Genomic DNA, 20595 nt, shown 5'->3' on the forward strand with positions numbered 1-20595 from the left:
CAACAAAAAAAAAAAAAAAAGGCCGGGCGCGGTGGCTCACGCCTGTAATCCCAGCACTTTGGGAGGCCGAGGCGGGCGGATCACGAGGTCAGGAGATCGAGACCATCCTGGCTAACACGGTGAAACCCCGTCTCTACTAAAAATGCAAAAAATTAGCCGGGCGAGGCAGCGGGCGCCTGTAGTCCCAGCTACTCGGGAGGCTGAGGCAGGAGAATGGCGTGAACCCGGGAGGCGGAGCTTGCAGTGAGCCGAGATCACGCCACTGCACTCCAGCCTGGGCGACTAAGCGAGACTCTGTCTCAAAAAAAAAAAAAAAAAAAAAAAAAAAAAAGAAGAGTAATAAATGAAATATGGAAAACTACACAACCAGAAAAATAAACAACTACCAGTATCCAAAACATGGCTAAATCTCATAGGATTGTGTTGAATGAAAGAAGCCAGCCTACAAATGTGCACATACTATATGATTCCATTTATATGAAGTTCAAGAACAGGCAAAACTCATCCAGGGTGACAGAGGTCAGGATCGTGGTTAACTTTGAGGACAGCAACTGAGAAGGGGCAAGAGGGAGCCCTCTGTGGTGACGGAAGCATTCTGTATCTTGAGCTGAGTGGTGGTCACATGAATGTGCACATAGGTAAATAGTATGGAGTGGTAATTTAAGGTATATGCACCTCACTATATGTAAGATACTGTCTCAGTCCATTGGTGTTGCTATAACAAAATATCTGAGACTGGGTAATGTGTAAAAAACAAAACTTTATTCCTCACAGTTCTGGTGGGTGGGAAGTCCAAGATCAAGGTGCCAGCAAGTTTGTGGTCTAGTGAGGGCTGCTCTCTGCTTCCAAGATGGCACTTTAAGTGCTGAGTCCTCCAGAGATGAGGAATGCTGTGTCCCAACATGGTGGAAAGGACAGAAAAGCAAAAGAAGGAAACCGAGCTAGGCAGCTCCCTCAAGCCCTTTCATAAGGTCACTAATCCCATTCATGAGGGGGCTCTTCCCTCACCACTTAATTATCTCCTAAAAACTCTACCTGGGCCAGGCGCAGTGGCTCATGCCTTTAATCCCAGCACTTTGGGAGGCCAAGGCAGGCAGATCATGAGGTCAGGAGCTTGAGACCATCCTGGCCAACATGGTGAAACCTCGTCTCTACTAAAATACAAAAAATCAGCCAGGCGTGGCACACCTGTAGTCCCAGCTCCTCGGGAGGCTAAGGCAGGGGAATCACTTGAACCCGGGAGGCAGAGGTTGCAGTGAGTCGAAATCATGCCACTGCACTCCAGCAGCCTGGTGACAGAGCAAGACTCCGTCCAAAAAAAAAAAAAAGAAAATAAAAGGACTCCACTTCTTAATACTATCACATTGGGGTTTGAGTTCCCACATGAATTTTGGAGGAGACACAAACATTCCAACCATAGCAAATTTACTTTACTAAAAAAGAAAAGGAAAATCTTGTCTCTAAACATGATATTTTAAGAGTTTATATATTTACAGCCCAATTTTCCACTTGCTTACAAACATATTTGTGATGATCCTTCTTAGCTGAGAAAAGTTTCAGTAAATTAAAAAAAAAAACTCACATTATCCATTAATATCTTATTCAGATAAGATCAAATTTCTAACCTAGATTTTAGGTTAAGACGTAGTCGTTTGTTGTAATGTGAGAATGACAGAAAGAGAGATATTAACTAGCAGAATCCAACTATAAAAATAAATTTAAGGGCACAATTCTCTATTAATGACTCTCCCAGACAAATCATTACTTGGCTAGCAATGAATCAACTAAAAATGGAAGTGAGAACAGTTTGAATCCTTTTTGCAATGGATGAATGTTTATGAGACTATTAAGTGAAGAGGGTTCAGAAACAAGGGGATAAATGGCATGCTAACTTGGGGTTGAATGGAGTAATGGGATGATCTTGGACATATAAGAATCTTGCTTAATGGGGCTTGTCTACTTGCAATTCAATAAACTAATATGTGTAAATTCAAAGAGATAAAGGACAAGAGCACTCAGAACAAAATCACAGGAATACATTTAGCAAAGAGGCACCAAAGTTGAGAGAAGGACCACTGTTCCACGTCTCACATCTTTAATTCTTGAGTCATGGCGATGGTAAGCCAGGGAACAGAGTCTTCTGACTGGAAACTAAAACCAGCCTTTGGGGTGACTTCAGAGAGACTGTCCAGACTTAAGATGCAAAAGCAGATGTTGCATGGTGGAAAATATCCCGAATGCGAAGGCATTTTCAAAGACAATGGTGCGCAGGGAAAAAGAATGCTGTGTGTTTTAAAAGAAAAAAAAAATCAAAAGAAAGAACGGAAACAAGAAAGAAGTGGCCAGAGGGTAGGGTGACCATATGTTCTGGTTTGCAAAGTACAGCTAAGGTTATGTCTGCTGTCCCGGTGCAATTATAATAGTGCACGGATTTCAATGATAAATCATATGATCACCCTACCAAAGAGAGGAAAGTAGCCAGCCAGAAGACCCATGTGTCGATTTCAAACGATGTGGACTGATCACAGCCGCGCTCATGCCGCTGCCCAGCTGAGCGGTGTGCACCACCTCTGCCTCGCCCTACCTCGCAGTAGCCGGGTGAGTCTCCGGGAACGCTGGAGCGGAACACTGGGCTCCCACGTTGCTCTGGTGCCACCTGCAGGTTATACGGGAGAACTGCTTCTCTCCACCCCACTACCCACCACCCCGCCTCCCCACCCTGATCCTGGACAGCCTTGGACTTGGCCAAAAGACATTCAGAGCACGCGAAGCCCTGGCTGGGGAGTGGGCTGCACTCCGCAGTGAAGCCTGCGTTACAGAATCAGACGGGCCCAGCTTAAATCAACAAAGCCAAGCTCTTCCTCTTCCTACCCACTCCTGTCCTGTCTCATTTTGTAGAGGGGAAACTGAAGCCTAATTCAGAATTTTCGTTGGTAGGATTGTGAAGCATACAGCTGGAACCTCCCACGTGCCATTCCCCACATCTCTGTCTTTCCCCTAATACATTAGGATAGTGGAGAAGCGAGAGAACTTAAGCTTACTAAGCTCCTACTGTGTACTGGGCAGAGTAGGCACTTTTATTTCCAGCCTCGCAATTGATGGGAAATAGGTGATTATACAACCGGGATACAGGATCAGAGTGGGCTAGTGATGTGCTCACAGTATCTCAGCTGAAATTGGAACCTAGGGGTCTTTGACTCTAAAGCTAGGGCTCTTTTTGGGTCTCCAGCTTGAGCAATAGTTGCAAAATGCAAAGAACACCATGAAAGTTTTATATTGATCCATATAAGACTGTATTGCAAACAAAAACATGGAGTGTCTTCGTGGGGGTGACGGTGAGCCAGGAGATTATTGCAATTCTGTGTAACCTGGGAACTCTCTGAAGAAAATGAATGAAGACAGACTGAGTGCAATTTGTCTGATAAACAAAATCTGTCAGAATGTGGGGCCTTGTGGGTACTAAGTGAAGGTAAGAAACCATGGTGCTGGACATTTTCTAAGGTGTTCTTTATGAAATTACGCAGGGCCTCAGTGCCTTCACCTTCTTCATGACATCCTATCTCATCCTAACCAACCTATGTTTGGGACACTTAACAGTCTCCTAAACATCCTTCAAAAGATTGATCATCCTTCAAAACTCCTTCAAAACTCCTTCAAAACATCCTTCAAAACTCCACTGCTTTTGGAGTTATGACTCGATAAAATAAAAATCATGGTGGGAGTCATTTTCACCCTAGTGAGAGTCATCTAAGATTCCCTTTTCTTCTCAGACCTTTTAGCTGAAGTTGGTAATGAGAGAGGTTGGGGAGGGGGAAGAGGGTCGGGGCAAGCATTCTTGGAACTTGCGCTGTTTCTTGCCGATGATCTGGCACAGTGTGAGAATGTCAATCTAAATGGAGAGCTCTATGCATGTTCCTCTCTATTCCCTTTGTCACCAATACCAATTCCCAAAGCAGAGCCCCGGGAGGGCTGGACTGAAAAACCTGGAGGTCATAGAAGACGCTTGGCTTTGGATTTCAGGTCAAGTTCTGCCGGTGACTTGCTGTGTAAGATTAGACAAGTGAGTTCACCTCTCTGCACTTCAGTGAACTCATCTGTAAAAGACTGGTCTGGACTAGATTAATGATTTTCTTTAGGTTTTGCAATTTTTTTGTTGTTGTTGATGTTGTGTGTGTGTGTGTGCGTGTGTGTGTGTGTGTTTAAACAGAGTCTCACTCTGTTGCCCAGTTGGAGTGCAGTGGCACGAACTCGGCTTACTGCAAATTCTCCTGCCTCAGCCTCCCAAGTAGCAAGGATTACAGGTGCCCGCCACCACACCCAGATAATTTTTGTGTTTTTCGTGGAGATGGGGTTTCACCATGCTGGCCAGGCTCATCTTGAACTCCCGACCTCAGGTGATCTGCCCACCTCGGCCTCCCAACGTGCTGGGATTACAGGCGTGAGCCACTGTACCCAGTCTGCAATTGTTTTTTGTTTTAATGTTATATTCAATTCTTCATCTTCATTAAAGTATAATTGGTAAATAAAAATTGTGTATATTTACAGTGTTCAATGTGATGTTTTGATATATGCATGTGTTATGAAATGGTTAAATAAAGTTAATTAACATTTTCATCACCTCACATACTTTTATTATTATTATTATTATTGTGGTGAGAATATGTAAGACCTATTTGCTTAGCATAGTGTTTACTAGAGGCGAGGAAGGGTAAGGGGGAGGGGGTAGCCAAAGGTTGGCTAACAGGTTAATAGATACAAGAGTACATGGTTGAGTTTGGTGGCTCATGCCTATAATCCTAGCACTTCAGGAGACTGGGGTGGGAGGATCACTTGAACTCAGGAGTTTGAGACCAGCTTGGGCAACATAGGGAGATGCCTCTCTTTAAAAAATTTGAAAAATTGGCCGGGCGCGGTGGCTCAAGCCTGTAATCCCAGCACTTTGGGAGGCCGAGATGGGCGGATCACGAGGTCAGGAGATCGAGACCAACCTGGCTGACACGGTGAAACCCCCATCTCTACTAAAAAATACAAAAAAACTAGCCGGGCGAGGTGGCGGGCACCTGTAGTCCCAGCTACTCGGGAGGCTGAGGCAGGAGAGTGGCGTGAACCCAGGAGGCGGAGCTTGCAGTGAGCCAAGATCACGCCACTGCACTCCAGCCTGGGCGGCAGAGCGAGACTCTGTCTCAAAAAAAAAAAAAAAAAAAAAAAAAGAAAAATTATCCAGGCATGTTGGTGCATGCCTGCGGTCCCAGCTACTCTGGAGGCTGAGGTGGGAGGATCACTTGGGCCCGAGAGGTCAAGGCTGCAGTGAGTTATGATCGCACCACTGTGCTTTAGCCTAGGGGGCAGAGTGAGACCCTGCCTGGAAAAAAAAACAAAACAGCTAAATAGGAGGAGTAGTTCTAGTGTTCTTTAGCACTATGGGGTAATGATAATTGATGACAATTTATTATATATTTTCAAATAGCTAGAAGAGTGCATTTTGAATACTCCCAGAACAAAGAAAAGATAAATGTTTGAGGTGGTGGAGATGCTAATTATGCTGATTGGATCATTACACATTGTATGAAAATATTATGCTGTACCCCCAAAATATGTACAATTCTTGTGTCAATTAAAAATAAGAATAAAAGCAAAAAATTCTTCTCTCTTAGCAATTTTCAAGTATACATTATTATTAACTATAGTCATCATTCTGTACAACAGATCTCCAGAACTTATAACATTGCATTTGAGGCCGGGCGCGGTGGCTCAAGCCTGTAATCCCAGCACTTTGGGAGGCCGAGACGGGCGGATCACGAAGTCAGGAGATCGAGACCATCCTGGCTAACACGGTGAAACCTCGTCTCTACTAAAAATACAAAAAACTAGCTGGGCGAGGTGGCGGGCGCCTGTAGTCCCAGCTACTCGGGAGGCTGAGGCTGGAGAATGGCGTGACCCCGGGAGGCGGAGCTTGCAGTGAGCTGAGATCCGGCCACTGCACTCCAGCCTGGGCGACAGAGCGAGACTTCGTCTCAAAAAAAAACAAAAAAACAAAAAAACAAAAAAAAAAACATTGCATTTGATTCCAATCAAAGTACTAAATCCACAGAGTTAAGAACAAAATGGTATCTGGAGCAAGAAATCCTCAGTAAAATTTTTTTAAAAGAAAAAAAAAGACCAAAATGGTAATAAAAGGCTTGTATCAGAAAGCATTTCCTTTGCCCTTTCCTTTCTTGCTTTTGAGTCCTAATTCCCAGAGGCCATCACTTTAAACTCATTTTGGTACTTCCTCTGGTATCATCATATTTCTAAATAATGCTTAGGTTGCTATTTCTTGATTTGTTTTCCTCAGTATCTGTCGACTTCCTGGCATAACAGAGTATAGGGCTTACCTCCCTTATGAGGTCTTAACAATTTCCTTGCCTCCATTCTACCAATTTGACTGGATCACAATCTTATGAAATCAAATGCATTTACATTCTTGTAGATATCTAAATGTTGTTTCTTAAGCCAAGTCCTGCCCTGAAATTGTTTCATTTCTTTCCTTTATTTCCCCTGGAGTTAAAAATTGCTTCAGATTGTTTGTCTTCATTTGCTTATATGTTTTTGTACCAATTAACTACCTTTTCTTTTCCAGATGCTCCAACTGATCTGTGAAATGCCTAGGAATAATCATCCAAAAACTAAGATACACCAGATACTCTATCAGTCCTGTTACTTTCCAGGAGGCATCCCTTTCTCCCTTGCCCTCCATCCTTATGCTCCAAACTGGGCTCAGCTCTCTCAGCCTGTGGCACAGCTGGCATCTTGGCATTTCTCTGAATTTTCTGCTGCCTCTTCTGTGTGCATCTCCTGTTCCCTGACCCCATATCTTCTTTTTCCTTGGTTTATGAAGGGGTGGCCTGCCCCTCCACACCTGTAGGCGTTTCTTGTTAGGTGGAACGAGAGACTTGAGAAAAGAAATGAGACACAGAGACAAAGTCTAGAGAAAGAAAAAGTGGGCCCAGCGGACCGGCGCTCAGCATACAGAGGACCCATGCCGGCACCGGTCTCTGAGTTCCCTTAGTATTTATTGATAATTATCTTTACCATCTTAAAGATAAGGGAGTGGTAGGACAATAGGATCATAGAAGGGAGAAAATTAGCAGTAAGACATATGGATAAAGATCTCTGTGACAGGAATAAGTTCAAAGGAAAATGCTGTGCCTTGATATGCATATGCAAACATCTCCATAAACCTTTTTGCAGCATTGCGCCAGCAAGTCCCGCCAGCAAGTCCCACTTTATGCCATAAGGCGGTTTTCTCCTATCTCAGTAAACAGAGCATACAATCGGGTCTCACACAGAGATGTTCCATTGCCCAGGGATGGGCAGGATTTTTAATCAGCAAGCTGCCTTCAGGCACTTGTTTAACAAAGCACATCCTGCACAGCCCAAAATCCATTAAACCTTGAGTCACCACAGCACATGTCTTTTGCAAGGACAAGGTTAGGGGTAGGGTCACAGATTAACAGCATCTCAAATACAGAACAAAATGGAGTCTCTTATGTCTACTTCTTTCTATATAGACACAGTAACAGGCTGATCTTTCTTTCTTTTATTTTTTTTTATTTTTTTATTTTTTTTTTGAGACGGAGTCTCGCTCTGTCACCCAGGCTGGACTGCAGTGGCCGGATCTCAGCTCACTGCAAGCTCCGCCTCCCGGGTTCACGCCATTCTCCGGCCTCAGCCTCCCGAGTAGCTGGGACTACAGGCGCCCGCCACCTCGCCCGGCTAGTTTTTTGTATTTCTTAATAGAGACGGGGTTTCACCGTGTTAGCCAGGATGGTCTCGATCTCCTGACCTCGTGATCCGCCCGTCTCGGCCTCCCAAAGTGCTGGGATTACAGGCTTGAGCCACCGCGCCCGGCCTGATCTTTCTTTCTTTTCCCCACAGGTTTACCCTCTTACTGTGTTGCAGTACATCTTCCAGTGGCTTCCTGAGAAAGAGTGAATGGAAGCCAAGCTCTCTGACCCCTGCATATTTTAAAATGTCATTGTTCTACCCCAACTCCCGATTAATAGTTTGGCTGGATATAATGCTCTAATTTAAATGTAGCTTCTCCTCACATTGGGAAGTATTGCTCTATTATTTTCTAGCTCCCAGTGTTGTTGGGAAGAAGGCAGTATCATGTGGAGTCTTGGCTCTTTATATGTGGCCTGTCTTTTCTCTCTGGAAGATTTTAGGATTTTCTCTCTATTCTTGGTTTTCTGGAATTTCCCAATGATGTGCCTTGTTGTAGGTCTTCACTCACGTGCTAGTCACTTGATAGACGCTTTTGAACTAGAAAATTATGTCCTTCTATTACGGGAAGCCACCAGCAGGTTTGTGTGAGCTAGGTAATCACATTCTTTTCTTCCAAGGACAGAGGTATCAAAGCCCTGGGGACCTTATAAGTGGACTGGGGGTAAGAGGGCCTGAGGTGAATCCAACAAAGCTCCAGCACCCACTGAGCTCATGTCCCAGGGCTAGGCTCTGCCTGAGGACAACAGACATGGGTGATACCTACTTCCTGCCCGGTCCCATGGTGGGGCTCAGAACACACATGGTCCAGGAGGACCATGTAGTCTCGGGTTACATTTACATGCACCTACCTCTGTGTACCGTTCAGTGAGCAACAGGACAACTCAGGGGAAGGGGAAACTCCAGAGAGCAGGATAGGAGGGAGGTAAATAAACATGGGGTGGGGAGTGGCCTTGTGGGGAAGGAGGAAAGGCAGGGCCGTGTGTGTGTCTGTGTGTGTGTTATGTATTGGGGGAAATGGGGAGAGCATCTATAGTTTTGTCTGCCCCCTTTTCTGGCCACTGCACCCCTTTTCTCGTGAATAGTTTTTCTTCCCACCACAGACTGAATGTCTCTGTCTCCTCCAAATTCATATGTTGAAGCCCTAACCCTCTGTGTGGCTGTATGTGGAGATGAGGCTTCTCAGGGAGTCATTAAGGTTAAATGAGGTCTTAAGGGTGGGGCTCTGATTCCATAGGATTAGTGTCTGTATAAGACGAGACACCAGAGAGTGCACTCACTCTCTCTCCGCACAAATGCAAAGAAGAGGCCACATGAGCACACAATATGGCGGCCACCTACAGGCCAAGAGAAGAGGCCTAAGAATGAAACCTACCTTGGTGGCACTTTGATCTTGGTTTTCCCAGCCTCCAGAACTGTGAGAAATCAATGTTTGTGGTTTAAGCCACCCAGTCTGTGGTATTCTGGCAAGGCACCCTGAACTGACTAATACATCTCCCCACCTTACTTCCACCACATGCCGCTAGAGGGCTTGGAAGGTTTAGTGTCCCCGCTACCCAGCCAACCCAGACCAGACCAAACAGAAGCTCTCTTCTGGAATTTTCTGAACAGGAACTAATGGAGGGGAGCCCCATCCTTTCTTGGACCAAAGCCAGGAAGATGGAAGCCTCGTGATGCCAACAGTCTGATCCCAACCTTGTGGGGAAAGTTGCTCTGAGAGCACAAAACTGATCTGCAGCCTGAGGTGGAGACAGAGACAGGGGAAGAAGCCGGCAAATCCTGATAGCGCTGGTGTCTCTGAGTCCAGGTATTCCTGAGGCCCAACCGTTCCCTGCCCTGCCTGTGGCTAACTTAATGACCAATGAACTTCCCTTCTTGCCTAAGCCAACTCGAGTGGATTTTCTGTTACTCATCCCAAAGAGCCCTGACTGCAATGGCAGGGCATGATGGGGCTGGGCTGGCTGAGGCAGAGGACAGTGTGGGTGAAATCAGCTGTGACAGGAAGTGCAGTTATCGAGTGGCCTCCATGAGGTCCTCCTCCAGCCCCGACTGTGAGCAAGGCTGGGCTCATATGCTCAGTAGGTCAGCCTGAGGGATTTGACCAGAGGTGTCATGCTCAGGGCCATCTTTCTGTGGGCCAGACTCTTCAGAATCAAAGGCTTTGCCATCAGAGACAGTTTTAGTTACATCTTGGGTTCACTTGATCAACTGCTCTTCTCCTACTTTCAGGATCTTCAGACTAGACTGCACCAAGTAGGTGTTAGGAAGCCGTAGGCATCCTGACCAGAAGCCCAGACCACAAAAAGGGCTCCTGCCAGCCTGCCCAGGGTTCCAGAGGGTAGGACCGAGGGGTGGTGGGAGGAGCCCAGCCTAGGCAGCCATGACATTTACACCCCTCTTGATCTGTCTCCTGGAACTTTCCACCCCTCAAGTTTGTGGGGCACACGTGGGAAAGACAATGAATGCCCATGTCTCCGACTAGTTTCCCCATCAGAAGTGGTCATTGCACCAAGCACCCTCCTCCGTTAAAACTGGACAGACCAAAGGCCACTTTCCTAATGGATGGATCTTCTTGGTCCATCTCATGCTCCCAACAGAGCTCCCTCCCTGGGATGGGAATGTGCAATTCCAGGAGAGCCCTTTTGACCCTGTCTCCAGCCAAAGCCAGTCCCCCTGCCAAGCAGGGCCTAGAGTGACACTGGAGGGTGACAGGCCTCACCTAGAAATTTCTTGCTGAAAATTGTCGGTTTCCTGCACAAGTACAGCCTGGCGGTTAAATTCAAATTAAACCCAGAAGGAGGTTGCTGCTTCAGTCTCGACTGCTTGAAAATTAGGCTGTGTAGAGCTTTTGTTTGCTGGAAATTGTGCGGTCAGACATTGTGCAGATTGACCCCGTAGCTACAGCAAGTACACACATAGGGCATCAACCAATGCCAAGTGTGCACATGTGAGCACACACACACGCACAGCACAAAATCTAGAAATAAACTACCAGAATTTCAGCTGTTGGCCGGGCGCGGTGGCTCACGCCTGTAATCCCAGCACTTTGGGAGGCCAAGGCGGGTGGATCATGAGGTCGGGAGATCGAGACGTTCTTGGCAAACACGGTGAAACCCCATCTCTACTAAAAATACAAAAAATTAGCCAGGCGTGGTGGCGGGTGCCTGTAGTCCCAGCTATTCAGGAGGCGGAGGCAGAAGGATGGCTTGAACCCGGGAGACAGAGCTTGCAGTGAGCCGAGATTGCCCCACTGCACTCCAGCCTGGGCTACAGAGTGAGACTCTGTCTCAAAAAAAATAAAAAAATAATAAAAAAATAATAATAATAATAAATAATAATTTCAGCTGTTATGGAAGTTTTGTGTCATTTCCCTGAAAAAAATCCACAGATTTTATTTGATGATTTAGTCTTGTTTTTATTTAGACTTACTTAAGGAAAAGGAGAGCTGAGTGCAGTGGCTCATGCCTGTAATCCCAGCACTTTGGGAGGCTGAGGCAGGAGGATCACTTGAGCCCAGAAGTTCAACACCAGCCTGAGCAACATGGTGAAACCTCATCTCTATAAAAAAAAAAAAAAAAAATACAGAAATTAGCCAGATGTGGTAGCGTGTGCCTGCGGTCCCAGCTACCTGGGAGACTGAGGTGGGAGGATCGCTTGAGCCTGGGTGGTGGAGGCTGCAGTGAGCCGAGATCGTGTCACTGTACTCCAGCCTGGGCGACAGAGTGAGATCTCATCTCAAAAAGAAAGAAATAGAGAAAAAGACACAGAAAGAGAAAATGGGAGGGGAGGGGAGGGGAGGGGAGGGGAGGGGAGGGGAGGAATGAAATGGGATCCTGGTCTGGTATGGGAAAACTTAAGCGGATACATCTGAGAACTTTGAGCCTCCAGTTTCCACTGAATGCTCTGGGCTAAAAGAAGTAACCCCCTTTCCTTGCTAAGAGCAGGGCAGCTGCCCCTTGCCTGGAGACTAGGCAGAGAGCCTCCAACACGGCCTCACAGCAGGATGAGGTGTGTCCTCACTGCTGCCCCACATTGACACCAGGCTATGGTCATTCCTCATCATGGCCCAAGGTCACAAGCACAATCTGCTCTGGGAGAATGATTTTTTTTTTCTTTTCTTTTCTTTTCTTTCTTTCTTTCTTTCTTTCTTTCTTTCTTTCTTTCTTTCTTTCTTTCTTTCTTCTTTCTTTCTTTCTTTCTTTCTTTCTTTCTTTCTTTCTTTCTTTCTTTCTTTCTTTCTTTCTTTCTTTTTTTTTTTTTGCCAAAAATGTTTCTGGAGCTGCCTAGCGTGTACTGGCAGAATCTGGGAGAGGCAATGGAGGAGTGGACATAAGGGTGTTGGACCAGAGGGACACTAAAGGCTGTGTACGAGAGAATACACTGACCTGGACACACTCTCAGGATTGAACGGCTTGGCAAGGACACCGGGGGCTCTAACACACTGCTGGAGTGGCTCCTTGAAATGTGGACATAACAGTCGCCGCAGTGAATTAGGTGGAGAATATACAACTGCATTCATAAAGCATCAAAGAAGCCGGAAAGTACAGGGAAGTCGGAATGTTAGAATGGTTCATTATATGCCAGCAGATTCAAAATCTACCACTTGACTATGTGCCCCGGAGGGCTCACAGGAACTCTCCTCTCTAGGTTAACAAGGAAGGCACTAGTGAGAAGGGCACCTGAATATTTGAGAGACTCAGTGGCACTATCCTTTGTAGGCCAGGATTGATAACAGGAGATGCTGCCATGAGACCAGGCGTCCTGGTGTCAGTGGGAATGGTGGAAGGCCAGCACAGCAGATGCCAGGTGGTGGCACTTCACCATCAACAACAAAGTGGATGCAATTAACTTGATTGGTAGGAACAGTAGAGTGATATCCTGGATGCCTTGACCTCCAGGGATCTGTTGTATTGGCTAAAAACTGATGGCATTCCTGCAAACCACTGCACTCCAGCCCAGGCAACAGAGTTAGACCCTTTCTCAAAAACAAAACAAGAAAAGTGTTGTTATAATGGCACCAAGTGTATATGTAGTTCCTGAAATTCTGAGTTCCATTAATATTATTTGTGTGATTAAAAAAAAATCCATACTTAAAAGCAACACACCAGTAGAGGCAAGCAAACCATGTTTTGCACAAAACAACTATCAATGGTGATAGCATGTGGATCTCCCCTTTCAGAACCCTGAAATTCTCAGTGCCCTTACCCTAAGGGCTTTCTGCAGCCAAGGTGACTATCAGAATCACATGGAGAAGATCAGAGCCTGGAAGGAAACTTGAGATTTTTTGATATGGGGTCTTGCTCTGTCGCCCAGGCTGGAGTGTAGTGGCGTGATCTCTGATCTCGGCTCACTGCAAGCTCCGCCTCCCGGGTTCACGCCATTCTCCTGCCTCAGCCTCCCGAGCAGCTGGGACTACAGGCGCCTGCCACCACGCCTGGCTAATTTTTTTGTATTTTTAGTAGAGACGGGGTTTCACCGTATTAGCCAGGATGGTCTTGATCTCATGACCTCGTGATCCGCCTGCCTCAGCCTCCCAAAGTGTTGGGATTACAGGCGTGAGCCACCGTGCCGGACTGAGAATTTTTTTATTTCAAACTTCTTCATTTTACACAGAGACAAAACTGAAATTCAGAGAGTTCTAGTTTCTCAAGGCACACTACTAGTCAATAAATACACAGAGCCAGAAGCTAGATCTAGCTCAGTGTTCTTTTAAAGCCTTCAAAATTCCCCTCTGCTAGTAAAGCTTACAACCTGACAATAACATAATGTATACACACAAATACAGCTATTTCCAAAATAGATTGGTGGGGGGATGGACGCTGCATTTTTACAACTTATATATATATATATATATATATATATTATTTTTTTTTTTTTTTTTTTGAGACGGAGTCTGGCTCTGTCGCCCAGGCTGGAGTGCAGTGGCCGGATCTCAGTTCACTGCAAGCTCCGCCTCCCGGGTTCACACCAACAACTTATATTTTTAAGAATTGCAAAATATGCCTCCAGTATTCACAATAGGATGTCATTAACCAATCCCCACAGTGGGTTGGACATCTAGGTTGTTTCCAACTATTTGCTTTTATAATTATCCATTATAATGGTGAAAAATTGGAAACGACCTAAATGTCCAATACAGGCATTAATTCTCTATGAAGTGAATATCAAATAGCCATAGGAAAGACATTAAAGATTCAAAAGTGTTGCTAATTGAGCAAAAGATGCAGTGGCTCACACCTGTAATCCCAGCACTTTGGGAGACTGAAGCGGGCAGATCATTTGAGTCCAGGAGTTTGAGACCAGTCTGGCCAACATGGCAAAACCACATTATAAGGTACATGATGTGCTTTGGTCAAGGAATAGACTGAGGCGGATATCCAGGCCTGGGTGACTCACAAGTTTGGTGGGCAAGTGCACATCTCTGCTTGTAATATAACCTGTTTGTGTAAGTTCATACTTGACTTTATGCCACTATTGTCTGTAAAAGGTATAACTGCCCTGTTGATGCTGTGCATAAGATACATGGCTCTTGGGGGCTTGGCTCGGCTCTACTCCAAATGGCTTGACATATGAGTGCACTGGTGCCCGGAGAAAGAGAGAGAGCCAAAGTTCTCTCTTGCAGATGGACGGGAGGGGACCCAGGACACAGCTGGCCTTGCTCGTTTCCAGAGAGAGAAAGAGTTAAGCTGCTGACCCTGAAAGCAAGGGAGAGCCAGCTGCACAGCTGTTGGGGGGGCAGCTGGTTCAGGCAGCTGATACACAGCAAACAGTGTAAGACGAAGCTGATAATAAGAGAGCCAGTGTAAGAAAGCTGTTAATGGGAGCTGCTGCTGAATAGAGCTATCTTTCATCTGCCTACGGCCCCCCGAATGTTCTTTCTGATCACCCACCCACTCCCCTCAGACTTCAGCATGGGCTGGACCTGGACCCTGGGGCCTGACACACATCTCTACTAAATGCACAAATTAGCCGGTGTGGTCGCACATGTCTGTAATTCCAGCTACTAGGGTGGCTGAGGCACGGTGATCACTTGAACCCAGGAGGCAGAGGTTGCAGTGAGCCAAGATCGCACCACTGCACTCCAGCCTGGGCAACAGAGTGTGATCCTGTCTCAAAAAAAAGAAGAAAAGAAAAAAATTAAAGACCATTTGTCCAGTATAAATTCTTTCAAACATATACTCAAGCATAGAAAAGTCTAGAAATGTCATCAATGGTAATTTCAGGGAAGAATTCTAAGGTGACTTTTTTTGGTTATCTACATTTTTTTTTTTCTTTTTCTTTTTTGAGATAGGGTCTTGCTATGTCACCCAGGCTGGAGTGCAGTGATGCGATCAGGGCTCACTGCAGCCTCAACCTCCCAGGCTTAAGCGATCCTCCCACCTCAGTCTCCTGAGTAGCTGGGACTACAGGTGCACACCACTATACCTGCCTAATTTCTGTATTCTTGTATTTTTTGCAAAAATGGGGTTTTGCCATGTTGCCCAAGCTGGTCCCAAGTGATCCGCCCACCTTGGCCTCCCAGATTGCTGGGATTACAAGTGTGAGCCATGTGTGCCAGGCCTATGTTTTCTTTTCTGTAATGACCATGACCATGGATTTAATGTACCAACATTTTTCTAACGATAATACTTACAAAGTATACTATGAAAACTGTTCAGAGAAAATGAAGAATACAAATTTGTAAAAATCGTATATAACTACTTTGTTTGTTTTTTTTAAAGGCAAGAAAGAAACAAAGTAGATTGTCCAGGAAGATAGTTACTTCCCCTTTGTATTTCTCTGGTGAGTTCATTAGGAACTCTAAAAAGTTCCAGGAGTAGAATCACAGGGTCAAAGTACCCTGGCTTTAACTTCTGGTTCAGAGAATCCTAACAACTTACATTGTCACCAGCAAGGTCTTTGACTACATGAGCAACTCTCTCCTTAAAGCAATTCTCATCTGACATTAGCTGTTCGACTTTCCGCTGGTACGTTGACTCCAGGAGGCTCCTTGAGTTCTGTGTGTTCAGCTGGCCTCCGGTGGCCCCATTATTATTTTCTGCCGGGTAAAGGTCAGTCACCTGCACACGGATCTCATCACTCATGATATGCTGCAGCTGGAATCAAACAAAGGCAAGCTGATAGTGAACACAGAAAACATTTCTCCATTATACAGTCAATGTTCCTTTGACTGATACAGTCACTCAACTCAAAAAAGATTTTTTTTTTTTTTTTTGGCTGGCGATTTTAGAAAATTAATCACAAAAACCACTGTATCATTTTCTTGGAGAATAATCAAGCCAAGATTTTCAACCATATGTATGGTCCATTGTAAAACTTTCATATCTATTTAAAATAAAAACCATAGAGAACTCAGGTTAATGTACTGTTTATTTAAAATTCTAAGGATCTTTAAATAATTTTCCATGGGTCATATTTTTATTGCATTTTAAAATCACTTACAATTTGCTTTCACACATATTCTCTCTCATCTGATCCACACAACTGCCCTGGGAAGCCAGTTGGAGAGAGAGTTGGCGCCTGTTAGGAGACAAATTTACACAATGCATAAGAAAGCTCACAGTGAGCTTGGGTGAGAAAGAAAGCCTTGGAGAATCATGAGTGCATGACTGTCTATATTCCCAGCCCAACTACAAAATCTGAAACTCATTAGGTGTTTAAGAAATAGCTGCTGAATGACTGTCTAGGGGTGCTCAACTGAAGAAGCAGGGTTGGGACCAGCAGTCAAGCTTCCTGACTCCTAGCCCAATACTTTTCCAAACACACCACCTATTTTTCTATATCTGATAGAAAGTATATGCATAAGTTGTACATAATGTCAACTCACTTTCAATACAGGCCAATCACGATTGACTATCCATAGCTTTTGTGAAAATCTTAGGAAACTAGTGACTAGAAAATTGAACCTTTCAGAGTTCCCACTCTCATGTCATATGCTATTACTATTTTGAAATAAAAATCCTTCCAAATGAAACTTTACCCATCAAAATGACAGAGAAGTGAAGAATAGATACAAGAAGAAAACACAATGTTAATTTCAATATCAATTTATCCATTTTACTTTAAAATTATCTTAACCACCAAGTCATTCTATTTTTAGGAAGATACATTTTTTTTGAAGTGTTAGGAACTATGATAACTATTTATTCTTAACTTTAATTCCTAAATAGCAGTATGTATATTAGTAGATAAGTGGACACAGAGCAAGGTCAGTAAGGGTGACTGAGTGTGGCAGAAAGGGCAGTATCTCCAGCAACTGTAGATGGATAAATGATAATGAGTCCAGATAATGGATTCTGATACAACCATTAAAATAATGCTTGTGAGTACTTGATAACATAGGCAAAAGCTTAAGATACAGTGTTTTTGAGAGAAAAAAGGCAAGGGGGAAAAATATATGGAAAGCATGACTTCAATCATGCATACAGATGCTTCACTTTATACATTTTTTTTTTTTTTTTTGAGATGGGGTCTCGCTCTGTCACCCAGGCTGGGGTGCAGTGACATAGTGATCTTGGCTCACTGCAGCCTTGACTTCCTGGGCTCAAGCAGTCCTCCCACCTCAGCCTCCTAAGTAGCTGGAACTACAGGCATGCGCCACCACACCCAGCTAATTTTTTGTATTTTTAGTAGAGATGGGGTTTTGCCATGTTGCCCAGTCTGGTCTTGAACTCCTGAACTCAAGTGATCCACCCGCCTGGGTTTCCTAAAGTGCTGGGATTATAGGCGTGAGCCACCGCCTCTACTTTATGCTTTCTTGTTGAAGTAGACTGTATTACTGATTTCCCACCCACACCCACTTTTTGGATATCTGGTCCCTCCTCGAGTCTTTGGAAAGGGCAGCGCTACAAATCCAGTGACAACCAGCGAACCCCCACCCCCCCTGCTAGACAGATCAGATTCTCTGTCTTGCTAACTGAAAATTAAACAGAGAGTGTTCGATAGATATTTTTGCAGAGGAGCATCTGTAAGGAAAGGTCCAGTAACACTGGGACCAGGGGTGCTGTCAGGGCAGGCCAAAGCCTCAGAGATTGGAGAAACCTGGAGCACGTGCTGAATGTCCATCTGCAGAGCAAAGCACAAGTATGGAGCAGAAGTCCAGAGTGAAGGCACGCAGGAGAGAAAAAAACCTCCCAGCCCAGTCCTTCCATGGCGGGGTTATACTTTGAGTTCTGTACTTAGATGTCTGTGAGATTGCCTATTGTGTTCTTAATACAAATCTCTCATAAGCCAGCCTAGAACAGGTTAAGATAAATGTAATGACTTGACTTGGCAGGAGTGCAGTGCGGTGATCACGGCTCACTGCAGCCTCAACTTCCTGGGCTCAGGTGATCCTCACACTTCAGCCTCCCAGGTAGCTGGGACTGCAGGCATGAGCCACCACACCCAGCTAATTTTTTGTATTTTTTATCATAAAACTATTATCTTTTTCAAAAGAAATATATATAATACATTGAAAAATACTGATTGCTTTTTCTTCGTCTTTTTTTTCTGTGAATGTGTAGGTGTTTGAGTCTCTTGTATTTCTTTTTTTTATACAGGAAACGGGCTGTTTGAAAACTATTTCCTTATCTTTATCATCGTCATTCATTTCAGCCACTTCAGATTTTCATCTCTCCAAAAATGTTGATGTACAAACCGGTGTGGGGCCCTGGCTATCCACAGTCTTCTCAAGAGTGTCAGGAGTGCCTAAAACCTTTTTCTTCTTCTAACATAAAACCTGGCCTTTTGTAGACGTCTGACGATTCATTTTTGAAATACTTTCCGTTTTCTGTAAAATCAAAGAAGGAAAATCATAACCAATTCCTTTGTAAGCTAATTTCTTTCCGAGTAATCTTTCTTTTTTTCAAAATCGCTCCTCCATTCGTAGATTTTGTGTTAAGTGCCGATTCTGATTATACCATTTCACTCATGGATATGATGGCTGCTTAAATGGAATATTCCAGTCTTTAAAGAGTTCTTTCTATACTTTTTCAGGTGACATAAAATGACACTCCAAGGGTCTTTCACCAAACAGGTAGTTGTTCATTGTTTCAGCAACTATCTTGGCAACATCCTCAGACTCAAACTCCACAAATGCATAGCCTTTGCTATATCCAGTCCTTTTCTTTCTGGACAGTCTGAACTTTGTAACAGTGCCACACTGGGAGAAATAGGAAAGGATCTGGATTTCCTTAAGTAGGTTAGGTGGGTGGTGCACATAGACTACTCCAGGAGAAAGTTGTTCTCGTTTTTTTTTTTTTTTGGCCCGGTTATGGGCTTGTGAACCTGCGCCACTTCCTTCTGAAACCTGCAGGTTCAGCAAGGGGATTGGCCCAGCCGGGCTGGAAAAAGCCGCCATGCCAAAAGCAGCGAACACCAACTCCAGGCAGCGGTCTAGGAAACTCCCAATTTTTTGTATTTTTAACAAAAACAGGGTTTCACCATGTTGCCCAGGGTGGTCTAGAACTCCTGGGCTCACACAATCTGCCTGTCCTGGACTCCCAAAGTCCTGGGATTATAGGTGTGAGCCACTGCACCCAGCCTTGACTTTGAAATATATGTTGTACATCCCAGTCAGCAGTGAACTCAGGAGAACATCAAAGATGAGGAGAATGAGAGAAGAGATACCTCCAATTAAAATAGTTCAGATGAGATGGTTGAACTTACATTTTAAAAAGTCCCTTCAGGCCAGGCACAGTGGCTCACGCCTGTAGTCATAGCACTTTGGGAGGCAGAAGTGGGTGAACGGCTTGAGCCTAGAAGTTTGAGACCAGCCTGGGCAACATGGCAAAAACCCATCTCTACAAAAAATACAATAAATTAGCCAGGCGCGGTGGCACCTGTGGTCCCAGCTACTCAGGAGGCTGAGGTGGGAGGTCAAGGCTGTAGCGAGCTGAGATCTACCACTCCACTCCAGCCTGGGTGACAGAGTGAGACCTTGTCTTACAAAAAAAAGTCACTATTTTGGGGTTTTCTGGATGAAAACTTTGTTTCCATTAAAAAAAAAAAGGTGGAGACAGTATGTATTACTGATTCAAAATTATAACCAGATGCTTAGAATAAATAATTGTATCTATTGTTTCACAAACCAACCTCAGGATTATTAAAAATTATTTTTATTGGATTTTTAAGTTGTCCTGATTCACTCAGGTCTGTCACTTCCAAGCCCATGTTTTACTACTTTGTAACCCTATTTGGAAGGAAAAATCCAACTAAGATTTTGATCTATCCTGAGATGAAAAGTTTCACACATATACACCACACATACTCCCCACCACAGTATGATGACACAGTGACCCAACCTTAGGCAAAAGGGTACCACTGCCAGCAAATGCATTTTCTTCTTTATTTCTTCTAAAAGCAGCACATGCATTTAACATTTTATTGAGATTCTCAACAGCTGCCATTTGGTTTATATAGCAAATTGTTTACAAAGTAATCTTTTTCCATTTTTGATATTTTAATGAAAATTATGTCCTTCAGTTTTAAAGCCCTGTCTCTCTCCCAAAGAAAGATTAATAACTAACTACCAAGTAATGATTATGTAGGAAAATAACAAAAGCAAAAACAGCTTTTAAACACTTGTGACACGGGTAAGGGTCCAAATCAAGACCTTCTGGGTCTACTGGAGGTGCTAGGCTGCCTCAGGACACCATCAGCACCTCACCATCCACAACATCCTCAACAGCTGGGAGCCAAGTACAGACCCCCGGGGCTTCCTGTTCCACAAGTTCCACTCTCTTTTTCCTCTCCACCCTTGCTATTGGGCCTCCCTTCCAAATCTGCCTAACAAAGGCAGCAAGATCTTTAATACTGTTTGGCTTTGTACATGGAGACAGGATACTCTAG

At 44.5% G+C, this 20595-nt stretch overlaps 1 pseudogene; it reads right to left on the bottom strand.

Annotated features, from left to right (window-relative positions):
• Positions 1-19105, bottom strand: part of LOC112630986 — a 19782-nt pseudogene extending 677 nt beyond the window's left edge.
• Between the last annotated feature and the right edge of the window lie 1490 nt (positions 19106-20595).

The sequence above is a fragment of the Theropithecus gelada genome, chromosome 9 (genome assembly GCF_003255815.1).
Source record: "Theropithecus gelada isolate Dixy chromosome 9, Tgel_1.0, whole genome shotgun sequence".
In the NCBI taxonomy this organism is placed as follows: Eukaryota; Metazoa; Chordata; class Mammalia; order Primates; family Cercopithecidae; genus Theropithecus; species Theropithecus gelada.